The sequence below is a fragment of the Bubalus bubalis genome, chromosome 23 (genome assembly GCF_019923935.1).
Source record: "Bubalus bubalis isolate 160015118507 breed Murrah chromosome 23, NDDB_SH_1, whole genome shotgun sequence".
Lineage (NCBI taxonomy): Eukaryota > Metazoa > Chordata > Mammalia > Artiodactyla > Bovidae > Bubalus > Bubalus bubalis.
In genome coordinates, this window is record NC_059179.1 from 13338741 (window position 1) to 13352549 (window position 13809).

Sequence of the window (13809 nt, forward strand, 5' to 3'; positions counted from 1 at the left end):
CTCCCATCTCATGGAGCTTAGGAGGGGGTGGAGCACAGAACTTAGCTCTAGGTCAACAAGTCAATAACTCTTCTTCTGTTATGACACTTTCAGCCTTCTCTCTCTTCCAGCCTTCTCTTTACAAAGACCATGGATGGGTAATGGCTGTGAGGGATGAAAAACCAGTGTGGCAGCCTCTCAGCTAGTCGTGCAGGGATGTGTCTAACAACTCCAGTTTAAAATGTGGGACTAATAAAAAAGAATGAAATACTGCCATTTGCAGCAACATAAATGGACCCAGAGAATATAGCAGTTTTAGTGAAAGAAGTCAGAGAAAGACAAAATACTATATGACATCACTTATATGTGGAATCTAAAAAATGACAGGAATGTATATTCAAAACAGAAACATATTCAAAAATAAACTTGTGGTTAACAAAGGGGAGAGGGCGGGAGGGGGGACAAATTAGGGAGACAGGATTAACAGATACAGACTACTATATATAAAATAGATAAGCATCAAGGATTTACTTTATAGCATATGGAATTATACTCATTATCTTATAATAATATAGATAATTTATATTGGGTTGGCCAAAAAATTCATTCGGGTTTTCTGTAACGTCTTATGGGGAAACTCCAACCAATTTTTTGACCAACCCTACGTACCTTGTATAATGGAGTATAATCCGCAAAAGTACTGAACCACTATGCTGTACACCCGAAACTAAGACAATAATGTAAATCAACTTACACAATTTTTTAAATGTAAATTATCATCCATTGTGCCGAGATTTGCAGGCCTCAGGAGAAGTCCTTTTGAATACCCATCTTATGTGGAACAAAGCAAAGAATGTCAAATTCTCTATACAGACACTGGCATAATATATACTCTACAATGGTCATCGTGACGTGCCTGTGCTCTAAGAATGGTAGAAATGGTATAAACATATGAAGTATTCTGATGTTGGTGCTCTGTCAACTCGGTGCAGTATTTGTTATCTATGCACTGCAAAATGAGATCTATTATATGCCATCTTTTTCAATTATATATATGCATGGGGCTTCCCAGGTGGCTCAGTGGTAAAAAGCATTCACCAGCCAATGCAGGCATCACAGGAGACATGGGTTCGATCCCTGGGTTGGACAGATCCCCTGGAGGAGGAAATGGCAACCCACTTCAACATTCTTGCCTGGAGAATCCCATGGACAAAGAAGCCTGGTGGGCTACAGTTCACGGGGTTGCAAAGAGCTGGACACAACTTAGCACACACACATGCATATATATGCACTGAATTTTTAATTAGAATGTAAACTTCTTGAAAGGAAATAGTTTTTTCTCTATTCCCCATAACATCAGAAATGGGGCAGGGCATATCATGATGGTTTAATATTGTTGATTCATTTATTCTCTACTTTTTCTTGTTTGATCTTCAATAGTATTCAATTGAGAATTATATTTTCCTTCTGTGCTTTTCTTATTGTTTTGTGGGTACATTTTGCTATAGCAAGGAAGTTATAAACTTGCTAAGTGTAAGTGTCAAAGAATTTGCTTCTTTGCCATCTCCTGCTCAAACTAATTTAAGAGTAAAGGTGAATAGAAAGGAATGGACACAAGTTGCAGGAAAAAGGTGAGTCCTCGTGAGTATATTGGATTGAATATAGAGTTAGGTCATTAGTGATTTTCTGAAGAATAGTTTAAGTCTTGGAGATTCTTACCCAGGATATCAGACTAGTTGAAGATAGGGACTGTAAGCCAAGAGCAGCAAGTCTAGATCAGACTTGAAGGGAAAGAGAGAAAAGAAGAGTGCTTTCTGAAAAAGTTGGGTCAAGGATGGAGAGGGGCTTTGAGCAAGTCTCTAGGTCAAAAGAAGACACTGATGTGGTCTGTCTTGGAGGTGACAAGGGGACCAGCATTGAGAGCTTAAGCATTAGACTGGTATAGAACAGAGATTCTCATCTGGGGGTGATTCTGCCCCTCAGGGCACACTTGACGCTGGCTGGAGGCTTTCTTGACTGTTGTGACGGGGGAACTATTGGCATCTAGTGGGTAGTGTTCAAGCTCACTGCTCAGCATCCTGCAATGCCAAGCACAGCCAACCCACTCTCCCTCAAATGCGAGAGAATTCTCTCACCCTAAGGGTCCATAGCACCAAGGATGAGAAAGTGAAACTCTCTCAGTCCTGTCCGACTCTGCGACCGCATGGACTAGACAGTCCATGGAATTCTCCAGGCCAGCCTTTCCCTTCTTCAGGGGATCTTCCCAACCCAGGGATAGAACCCAGGTCTCCCTCATTGCAGGTGGATTCTTGACCAACTGAGCCACCAGGGAAACCCAAGAATACTGGAGTGGGTAGCCTATCCCTTCTCCAGCGGATGTTCCTGACCCAGGAATCGAACTGGGGTCTCCTGCATTGCAGGCGGATTCTTTACCAACTGAGCTATGAGGGAAGCTCCTCAAGGATGAGAAACCTGAGCCTAGAAAGAGGCCAAATATTAGTATGAAACAGACACCCATTAAAACCAACACAGGTCAAAACTCGGGGGTTATTGATGGGATTCAAGGAAATTTCCCAGAACCTGAGTTTGGAGGTACAGCCTCATAGGAACTGGAAAGTTATTTGGAAGACATTCCCTGCCTCTTGCTTACTTTAGGGTCTCAGTTCTCTGCTCACCGCCTGACCCCCTCCTTCCACTTTCTGCTTCGCCAGCATGCAGTTTGTGGTTTAAGTCTGTATAGAGATATGAGTTGAAATCTTTGTGCCTTTTAATTTTTCAAAGGGAGACCCAGGATGGCCAGTCCTGGCCATTGAAAGGTGTAGCTTTGAGTCAGACTACAATCAGCTATGGCCAGAGGGCAAGATCCTATCCACCATCTACTCAGCAGAACCATGGCAGGCAATGCAAGAAGAGGAAAAATAAAAACAAAATTCAGGCAGAGGGAAGAAAAATGGAAGGAGTTCAAAGCATGTGACCTGAAATCTTGATAAACAGATGGCCAGCTCACCTGCCATGAGTGGGCACTCTGAGAAGAGCTTGCAAAAATGCTTCCCTTTGCTTGGGGGCAGGTGTCAGTTATCAATTTGGTGGTGGTGATTTAATCACTAAATCTTGTCCAACTTTTGCAAACCCATGTTCTGTAGCCTGCCAGGCTCCTCTGTCCATGGAATTTTCCAGGCAAGAATACTGGAGTAGGTTGTCATTTCCTTCTCAGGAAGATCTTCTCAACCCAGGGATTGAACCTGGGTCTCCTGCACTGCAGGTGGATTTTTTTACCAACTGAGCCAACAGGGAAGCCCATTATCAATTTATTGCCTCTCAATTACAAATACACTCTTTGTTACCTGCTTTCTGATAATACAGATGGATCCTTTGCCCAAAGGACAGTGTTAAGCTTTATCAGCATGGTACACTGGGGAGACTTGGAGGAAGAGGCTTTCCTTTCTTGTTCGTGTGTGTGTGTGTGTGTGTGTGTTTATACTATAGCCATAATACAAAGCTGTAGAGGCTGTGAAGTGTTGAACATTACTGGTGCTCCACCTCAGCTAAGTGCCCAGAAATGTAGTCCCTTGCAAACTTGCAGCCCTGGCCTGGTGACCACCTCACTGTGGCCCTCCTGACATAACTCAGCTTGTAATTTACACAGACACACACCCACCCACCCACATACATTGTGTTAGACATAAGTAAATGACATCCATGGGATATGAGTGTGTTAGCAATGATCATCTCTACTTGGGATTATGGGTAATTCTTATTATTACATCTATGTCAAGAATTGAGGCCACAGAAGAGAGTTATGAATTCTCAAATTTTCAAAGATAATCTGCCTTCTCCTGTCTTTTAGAAAGAGAAAATCCCCCAAGTAAAACTTGTATATGTCAGTAGGTTAATTTCCCTCGGCACAGAAATGCTAAGTTGAGCTCTTATGTAGTTTTGGACTCCATGAAATACACAGAAGTGGAGCAGTCACTTCATGTTTGCTATTTACCTGCTATTTACCTTGCAATGACCACCCACCTGGGAGGATATTGTACATAGAAAAATATAACTTTTATTTCTTTCTCAAAACTTGGGAGGTAGGAGGAGAAATTAAAAGAAATGTGGAATGCAAGCAAATAGGAGTAATTATATGTGCAAACTCATTCTTTGAGGGTATTTCATTTTTGCCCTTGCAAATTATGTTCTGGAACCACACAGGATGATTGGCATATACCCTGGATCTATACCTTAATTGACTCATTGATTTTGGTGTTCCTCGAAGGAAAGACCCAGGAGAGAGAGGGAAGTGGTATATTGGGAATGAGGGTTGCCTTTGTAACAGCAATTCTCCTAAAATTCTTGTTAAGCCCAAACTCTCTGCCCTCTTTTCTGTGGGTTAGAAATGTTTGTCTTTAATGCCGAAATAAATTTATTCTTTGGCATTTAAGAGAAATACCCAAGTAACTTAATCTCAATGTGTTAAATCAATTTCAATTTCTGGGAAGTGAAGGAGTATGTACGTGTGTGTATGTGTGTGTATAAACCCCTTTCCAAGTGTCTTGGATTGTATTGACACCATTGTTATTTCTTGAGAATAGATTTTTCCTAAGTTGCCCACTCATATTTTGAAACTTGCCAGGATTTGAAATAATTTGGTGCTAAAATTATCCTTGGAGAAAAAGTTCTACACACCAAACGTTCACCCCAAAAAAGGACTCTAAAATGCAAATGTTTGGTTGTTTCTGCCAGGAATCAAGGTTAGAGAAGAAGAGACTGCATCTTTGCCCAAGTTAGGGAGGCGAAAAAATCTGCTCTGTTATCTCACAGCACTCCATCACCACCGTGGCTTGGAAGCATGTTTATCACACTGCTGGGGTGCTCACTTACCTCACTTCTGGCATTGTGATTTTTGCAAGGTCAGTCGTGTCTGACTCTTTTGAAACCCCATGGACTGTAGCTCACCAGGCTCAGGATTTTCCAGGCAAGAATACTGGAGTGGGTTGCCATTTCCATCTCCAGGGGATCTTCCTGACCCAGGGATTGAACCCATGTCTCCTGCATTGGCAGGCTGATTCTTTACCACTGAGCCACCTGGGAAGCCCAAGCACTCCCTTTGAGAATCAGCAAAGGAAGAAGTGAATCTATGATGTCCACATCCACTGAAGAGCTGGGTTGCATGGATAGGATGGGCAAATGCAGAGTGAATAAATGAGCCCTATTGTTAGCGAAGCATCTTTTGCTACTTTTTAAGGTAGTTTTTGTCATCTAGAAAATGCACATGTTTAAGGAAAAATATTGATACATCACAGGACTATCTATATATATAAAACAGTATTGGCACCATGACTCCATGGACAAATATCATTACTCTGATTAGGGTTAGAGAAATTGGTGACTTAATTTTCTTTCATTTTTAACTGGAACATGGCTAAGTTATTTTGGAGAGTGGTAATGGTTTGTCTAAGAAACTTCAGTTACCTGGGCTACAAAGCCTGTTCATCTCACAGCACCACATCGACCACATACATAAATATGACCAAATTTGACAGCCTAGAAGATTTATTTGATTACAAATGTGGACTTCATCATCTAACCTCAATAATTTGTGTTCCCTCTTTCTGGAAAAGTCCCGCTCCAGCACCCTTCTCTACCACCCTCGTTCTTTCTCAACCCCTCACCCCCCCATGCATATTTCCTTTCATTATTCACAAGAGAAACTCTATTCTTTCCAATTCGCTTTACCTGCCCCTCTTACTCCAAGAACCAACTTAAATTAAGTGCCCTTCTTCTGTGCTCCTTTAAAACCTTCCACCTGCATTACAGCACCTTTCAAACTGGTTTTCTTATCAGCCTCACCCTATCTGGCTGAAGAGGCTTCTGGAGGGCAGGGATTAAGTGTTTTACTCCCAGCATTTCATTTGGCACAGGGCAGATTCTCAGTCAACCGTGGGTGAGAGATGTTAAGATGAACTTCCTCACAGGGTTGGCCAGGGATTCAATGAGATAAGGCTTATGAGATTGAGTGTCAAATGGTAAGGCGCTTTCTGGATGTTAGGTAGTTCTGGCAAAATGGAAAAACGTAAGTTATTGCACTGTGCTCAGGTTTAAGTAGAAGTTTGGGGCAGCATATGTTTGTTACAATGAATGAAGGGTGTTGGGAAAGGACTGAATCTTTACTGGTCACTTTCTGTTGGCCAAGTAAACTTTTCATGTATTCTAATTAATTCCTCCAGCAATCCTGGAGGTAGATGTTAATACCTTCATTTTACAGATGAGGAAACTGAAGCTCAGAAAGACCAAGATATTTGCAATATCACACAGCTAGTACGTGGTAGAGCCAAGATTTTTTCCCAATGTGTCTGCCTTCAGAACCCAAGTTTGCCCCCTACAGGATGCTGCTTTTGCAGAGGAAAGAATCTTGGGTCATAGATTACAATCACACCTCCATCCCTCCACACTTCCACAGACCTGGGGAGGGGGTGTGGGATGGGCATCAGGAGAATTGCCTAAGGCACGCATCTCAGTGGTGGCAGAGCTGGGGATGGTCCAGGACTCTGCACAATTATTGACTAGAAGTCCAGAAGCCAGAAAGGTGCTACATCTTCTGCACAGCAAAAGGAAAAAGATATTCCCACAATGTCAGTCAGTAAATACACTGGAATTGGAGTCTGACAGTTAATTGTATTTTTCAAACTGTTGATTTTTTTCTTCCAGCAAATTAAGGAACATAGGAATTTTTAAAGGGATGGTAAAAGAAAGTCAGTATTATATATCCAGGAAGGGAAGAAGGGAACTAGAGTGTATGTCAAAACAGTGATCTGTATTATCATTGTGTATTTTCTAATTTATATTATAAATTTATATACTATAAAACTGTATTTTGTATCATATGTAATTTATTGTTAGAATCATGCTAGAGCAAAATCTTGACTCTAATATAAATATCTATTTGATTAGTTTGTCCCAATCTTTCTAATATACAACCTGCAGTAAGTTTGTGAAGTGTTTTGCAGGGATTCAGGATTATAACAACAGGATGAAGCAAGTTTGAATCTCACGTGAAAGGCACCTGACTGTCACCTGAACACATTATGCATTTTAATAGTTAATAAAGGACTAACCCACTCCAGTACTCTTGCCTGGAAAATCCCATGGATGGAGGAGCCTGGTAGGCTGCAGTCCATGGGGTCGCGAAGAGTCAGACACGACTGAGCGATTTCACTTTCACTTTTTACTTTCATGCATTGGAGACGGAAATGGCAACCCACTCCAGTGTTCTTGCCTGGAGAATCCCAGGGACAGGGGAGCCTGGTGGGCTGCCGTCTCTGGGGTCGCACAGAGTCGGACACGACTGAAGCGACTTAGCAGCAGCAGCAACCTCCTTTACTCAGGCTGCTCCGTCAGTCATGAAGCAACAAACACACACACACACACCAGGGAAACTCCTGTGAATTTTTTAAGGTGTTGCTTAACTGTTAATTTGTTTGAAAAGCCCTTCCGGACGTACTTAAGGGGAATTAGCTCATTTCTCGTCTGCGTACTCACAGATCTTTGTACGTACTTCTCTGGTAGTTCCTTTTTACACTGTGCTATGGTTAAATACCTCTACTGTCAGGCCAAGAAATAAGCAAGAGTATAAACTGTGTCTTAAATGTCTCAGTCTTCTCAGAACCTACCTCAATGCTAAGTATACAACAGATGCTCAATAAACATTGAATAAGACTAAACAGAAATGTTTATCGCACGTACACCCTCATGATCCCACTAGAGGGCAATGTAACCAAGAGAACCGTGCACCACCCATGCAGTGCCGAGATGGATAAGAAAAGCAGCTTTTTAAAAAATGTATATTATTTCCCAGATGTTCGTCGTATTTTTTGCCATGCCTTTTAGTCAATCCTGTATTTAGGTTTGAGGAAACATTCCACAAATTTAGAAAGAACGCTGGAAACAGAGTCTAAGTGCCAGAGTGCAGAGACTGGGGATTATAGCTCTCTGATCCGGAGGAGAAGAAACTACCAATTACAGGTGTGACTGGAGATGTTCTTCCTTCCTCTCAGATATAAAGCAGTTATTTAATATTCGAGCTGGATCTCTCACGTTTTAAAATGCTTGATCCTCCACATTAACCTCAGTGTCACGTTCAGCATCATTGCATTCAAGAGAAAACGGAGGGGCAAAGAGCACACACATACGGGTCAAGCGCTGCGAAAATACAAACGGAGGGCGACCTTCAGTCTAGCAAATACTTCCTGCCTGGTTATTTCTGAGGGACAGCAGCTCTACAGCTGGTTTTGCTTCTGTTTAGATATCAAACCATAGATGGGGCAAGAATTCAAGGGGCAAGTTTCTCGTGAAACACGTCTTCTGTAGAACGTGAATAAACTTCAGAGCAAGTCCACTCAGTGATCACTGCTATAATGCCAGATGATGCTTCCTCCAGGAAACACTGCTGCCCCTTCCAGCTTCAGGTAAGCTCACCACCTATTTCCTTCCGTGGCTCTCTGTGCTCCCCTGATAACTCCCCTCACATCTCCCTCGTGCTGTATTTCTGTGAGTACAAGCCTTTGCTCCCCTCCCACACCAGAATTCCTCCAGGATCATAGTAGGTTTGTTCATCCTCATAAGCCAAAGAGTACCTATTAATATTGTACATATAGTTGGTGTTCAGTAAAGTTTAATTAAACTGAATGGAATTGAGTTCGTGTTCCAATAACTGTGAATCTGAAGCCTGTTTTTTCAGCCTGTTCCCACTTTCTCTTCACACAGCTGATTTAGCAGTAGCACTTATCAGTTTTAAATTTGGAAAGATTTTTGGTTGATTAAAAAACTTCTTAGCATAAACATTTAGAGCCAATACCACAATTTAGCTAACAGTTACAGACTTATTTAATCCAACTAATTACCCTCATCTATATGTTTAGAGGTGGGGTGTGGACAAACATGTTTTCTTGGAAACAGATTAATAATTAATGTCCTTTTTATTGCTTTCCCCTGTCCATGAAGCCTATGATTTGAATGATCTGTCAAACTTCATTTACATACAAGTTTATCATTATTATCTCTCTAATGAGTTCAAAACACAAGTAATTGGCAACAGGTGAATAACTGATGTTATAATACCAACTTGATATAATCCTGGCCCAAGTCTTTGTTTTTTTGAAAAACACTTGTTAAGTGCCCATTCGGTATCAGCTTCTATTCTTGGGGATAACAGTGAAAAAGAGAGAAAACACCCCTGCCCAAGTGGTACTTATATTCTAGTGGGGCTAGAAACAGAGAAAGTTGATGGTTATCAAGATCAAGTAAATCTGTACAGCAGTATTTGATAATAAATGTATGATGATGTAGACTTTTAAAAATTTAAAATAGCTTGTGGTTTCACACTGCTTCCTGTATCTAGAGACCTTCTTGGCCCAGGGAACTGGTGCACCAGATACACTGAATTTCCTTCTACCTTAAGTAGTCTGGTCACATTTTTCCTGACTCTATCAGTTTTCTATAGCAATGTAAAAAATTATCACAAACTTAGAAGTGTAAGACAACACCCACTTACAAACTCACAGTTGTGTAGGGCAGAGGTCCAGGCTGGCTTGGCTGCATTCCCTGGTTGGCTGGGCTGTCTTCTTAGGGCCTGGCAAGGCTGAGGTCAGGTGTCAGCCTTGTGTGGAGGCTCTGAGGAGTTCCCACTTTTAAACTAATTCAAGCTATTGGCAGAATTCAGTTCTTCGAAGTTGTAGGCCTGAGGTCACTGTTTCCTGGCTGGCAGTCACTGTGACCTCTCTCATAGCTCCTTAAGGACGCTTACATTCCTTCTCATGGTCTCTTCTACAGTCACGGCCAGCAATGGCGCGCCGCATCCTGCTCACGCTTTGAATCTCTACGACTTCTCCTGCTGCTCAGAGAAAGCCCTCGGCTTTTCGGGGCCTGTGTGATTAGATGAGGTCCACCTGGAGAACCACTGTCTTAAGGTCAGCTGTGCTACATTAACACAATCATGGGGGAGAGCGCGCCTCATATTCACAGGGGCTGGGATTAGGGTGGGACATTTAGGGGGAGCATTTCAGAAAGCCTACCTACTCTACTGACCAGTGGGAATTTCTGCTTCAAGTAATCAGTCTTTCAGAGACCTTTGTTGCCAGACAGAAAGATTTCAGACCTGTGCCACAGATAAGGTTTTTAGAATCATATAGGATTGTTTTATTTAATCAAAGGAAAGTCTTTTAGAAGTGCATGTTGAAATTTTATAGAAGCCCTTTTAAGATTTTTTTGGTCCCTTTTTCTTCATGTCCTTTCCTTAGAAAATATCTATTTAGGAAACTGACAGGTAATCACAGATTCAATGAGTACCTTCAAGTAAAAGATATATTGATGAGTTGTCATTTATAGAAATCTTTCTATGCCTAGTCCTCCAAAGTATATTAATAAATAATACAATTTTCTTTTGTCCATTTTGGATCTACCATTCATTAAATTTTAGTATCTCAGTATTTCATCAATAGAATAGAAATATGGTGAGCTTGTGTTGTAATAGGGAAAAAACTTTGTATTCTAATAGAAATTAATCACTAAAGGGATGTTGCCTTTAAGCTTAAATTATACATAATGGCCTGTCTCTGGGAACCCTGCTTCCCAGGTAATGAACATTAAGTTAAAATACTCTTGTTTAGCTCACAAGAAAGCTCCTGACCAGGCTAACCTGTGAATGACTGCTGCTGCTGCTGCTGCTAAGTTGCTTCAGTCGTGTCCGACTCTGTGCGACCCCACAGACAGCAGCCCACCAGGCTCCCCCGTCCCTGGGATTCTCCAGGCAAGAACACTGGAGTGGGTAGCCATTTCCTTCTCCAATGCATGAAAGTGAAAAGTGAAAGTGAAGTCGCTCAGTCGTGTCCGACTCTAGCGACCCCATGGACTGCAGTCCACCAGGCTCCTCCATCCATGGGATTTTCTAGGCAAAAGTACTGGAGTGGGGTGCCATTGCCTTCTCCGGTGAATGACTGCAGGGAGGAAAAAATGAATACTTCCCCGCCTGAAGCTGATGGGACCCAGGAAATGTTTGAGTTTGCACTCTCCTCTTTTAGTAATAAAGGAACCTGAATTCTCACTCAGGCAAGATGGTTCTTTGGGACACGAGTCCACTATCTTCTCGGTCTGCTGGCTTTCCAAATAAAGTCACTGTTCCTTGACCCAGCATCTCATCTCTTAATTTACTGGCCTGTCATTTAATGAGCAGTATGAACTTGGACTCAGTAACTATATCTGAAAGGGCAAGATGATGATAAGAGTTCATATAAATTTTATGCAGCATTTTTTACTTCAATGGAGTTGAAGTGTAAAGGAACTTTTAGCTTTGTTTAAATGTTCTGATCTGTTGACTATTTATGGTGACAGTTCAATTTTCACTAAGTAATATGATCACTTAAAACTCTCTTTGTCCACTTCAGCACATGAGAGGAATAACAATGGTTGTTGTGCTTGCGGTGAAATCACTCCTTACGCTAGCAGAGCAGGAAAATGTATGATTTTAAGTTTCAGAAACATCTACCCTTGGCAGATGCATATGGACAAATGAGTCAAACCTTCAAACTACAACTCGTTAAATGTAATTTAGTTAAACATTTTTGTATTAACCTACATATTGTGGCTCAGCTGGTAAAGAATCCCCCTGCAATGCAGGAGACTTGGGTTCGATCCCTGGTTTAGGAAGATCCCCTGGACAAGGGAAAGGCTACCCACTCCAGTATTTTGGTCTGGAGAATTCCATGGACTATATAGTCCATGGGGTTGCAAAGAGACACAGCTGAGCAACTTTCATTACATTACATATTTTCCTTAGGGATTTTTAAAACTAAGCTAATGATGCAAACACTTCTACTCTGAAAATGATACCTATCCAAATGTATTAGACTAGGTCCATCACCACCTACTTTAAAATCACTTGGAGTAACTTGTTTAAAATGAGGATTCCTGTGGCCATCTCACAGTTGCAATAGTTAGGACTTATATCACTGCAAGTAATGACAACAACTTACAAACAAAAACACTACACACACAGCTGTTTCTTAAGAGAAACAAAAGTTAATGAGCCAAAGGAATTAAGTGGCTCATCAATGTCATTAAACATTTGGTCCCATTTTCTCCTTCCTCTCTGCACTCCATGGTGTCAGCTTCATTCTGCAGAGTGGTATCCCTAACTCCCTGGGAACTTGCTTCCTATACCACACCTTGGAAGGGAGGAGGTTGTTCCTGCAAGTTGTCTATGTAAGGCCATGCTGCTGCTAAGTCACTTCAGTCATGTCCAACTCTGTGCGACCCCATAGACGGCAGCCCACCAGGCTCCCCCGTCCCTGGGATTCTCCAGGCAAGAACACTGGAGTGGGTAGCCATTTCCTTCTCCAATGCATGAAAGTGAAAAGTGAAAGTGAAGTCGCTCAGTTGTGTCCAACTCTTAGCAACCCCATGGACTGCAGCCTTCCAGGCTCCTCTGTCCATGGGATTTTCCAAGCAAGAGTACTGGAGTGGGATGCCATTGCCTTCTCCAATGTAAGGACATGTCCTCCCCTAAAAGTTTAGGTCATGGGCCCCTTCCCAAGCCAAATACCGTGATGCAGAAGTGGAACTGTGCTGATGAACTCTGAGCAATGTGTCCACCCACATGACCAGACATCGAGACATGGTCTCCTCAAGCACACTGGGTGGGGATGGGAAGTGTGCATTTACCAAAAGACGGGAAAATAGATATTGGGAAGACTCCATAACACCTACTCTACTTCCAAGATTGAACAGGCACACAGGTGGTACATTTACAAAAATTCTAGACATTTTAGAGTACATTTACAAAAATTCAGAATTTTTTACAAAAGTTGACTACATGTTGACTGCTTGCATGAAGGCCTACCTTTCCCCTGTTCCCACCTGAGGATTTTGCAATTTGACAGTCTTAATCTCTGGGTGAAGTCTGAAAGTCTACATTTTAAAAACCTACCAAGAGAGTTGGCTACACACAAAAGTTTGAGGAACATGGCACTACACTGTAAACCTCTGGGGATAGTTTCATACTTTTGTATCCTGAGCACCCAAGTCTAATATGTTGCCTGCTGAACAGTAAGTGATCAGTAACACTGGCTAATTGATGACTGAATTATCAATTTTATCAACCAGATAAAGGTAGTCAAGTAACTGAGCAGGACCTGATGAGGCCTCCCCAGAATAAGCCCCTGCCAAGTCCTTGGGCTACCTTTGTTTGCAGAAAAATTTTAGTCAAAGAATAAATTGAGTCAGAGAAGTGAGAAGATGCAGAAAGAAAGGAAAACAATCAAGCAAGACAAAATAATAATACTTTAGCCATTAAACAAAGTCAAGGACCTTTAGTTAATCACAGATAATACTCTGAGCCATATCCTTTGAGCTGTTTTGCAGATACTGAAACCCCCACCAGGTGGAGGAAGTTCACTGTAAGCTACCCATAAGCACGTAGACCCCAGACCAGTTGAAACCAGAAGGTTGATGATGTTGACTCCCAATTACATCACCATCAACCAATCAGAAGAATGACAACAAGCTGATCACACACACCCAAAACCCCTCTCCCTCACCCTGTCTTTATGAACCTTTCCCTGAAAGCTTTCAGGGAGTATGGGCCTTTTACTAGCTGCCTGGATTCCTTGCTTGGTGCACTCACTGCAAGAAAGCTATTCTTTTCTACCTCACCCAAAATTCTCTGAGATTTAATCCAGCACTAGTATATAGAGGCCGAGTTCCAGCAACAGTCAGGAAGGCCTTCTAAAATTAAACCTTTCCATGGCACAGTTTCTACAGTGGGAGATAGCTGAGGGCATTGACATTCAT

The 13809-nt window shown here is 41.9% G+C and overlaps 2 long non-coding RNA genes across 4 annotated transcripts in view; one reads left to right on the forward strand and one right to left on the reverse strand.

The window, feature by feature from the left end:
- LOC123331422 overlaps nucleotides 1-9863 on the reverse strand; it is a 42805-nt gene extending 32942 nt beyond the window's left edge. Inside the window, exon 1 of one of the 3 annotated variants that reach the window (XR_006548059.2) lies at nucleotides 9526-9863. This is a non-coding gene — a long non-coding RNA (uncharacterized LOC123331422). Of the gene's footprint in view, nucleotides 1-9517 lie in introns of all 3 variants that reach the window. The other 2 variants (XR_006548061.2, XR_006548060.2) reach the window with 2 other exon arrangements.
- LOC123331423 lies at nucleotides 8173-10783 on the forward strand. The gene is made up of 3 exons (XR_006548062.2): nucleotides 8173-8432; nucleotides 9796-9932; nucleotides 10632-10783. It is a non-coding gene; the product is annotated as an uncharacterized LOC123331423 (long non-coding RNA).
- Nucleotides 10784-13809: the final 3026 nt, after the last annotated feature.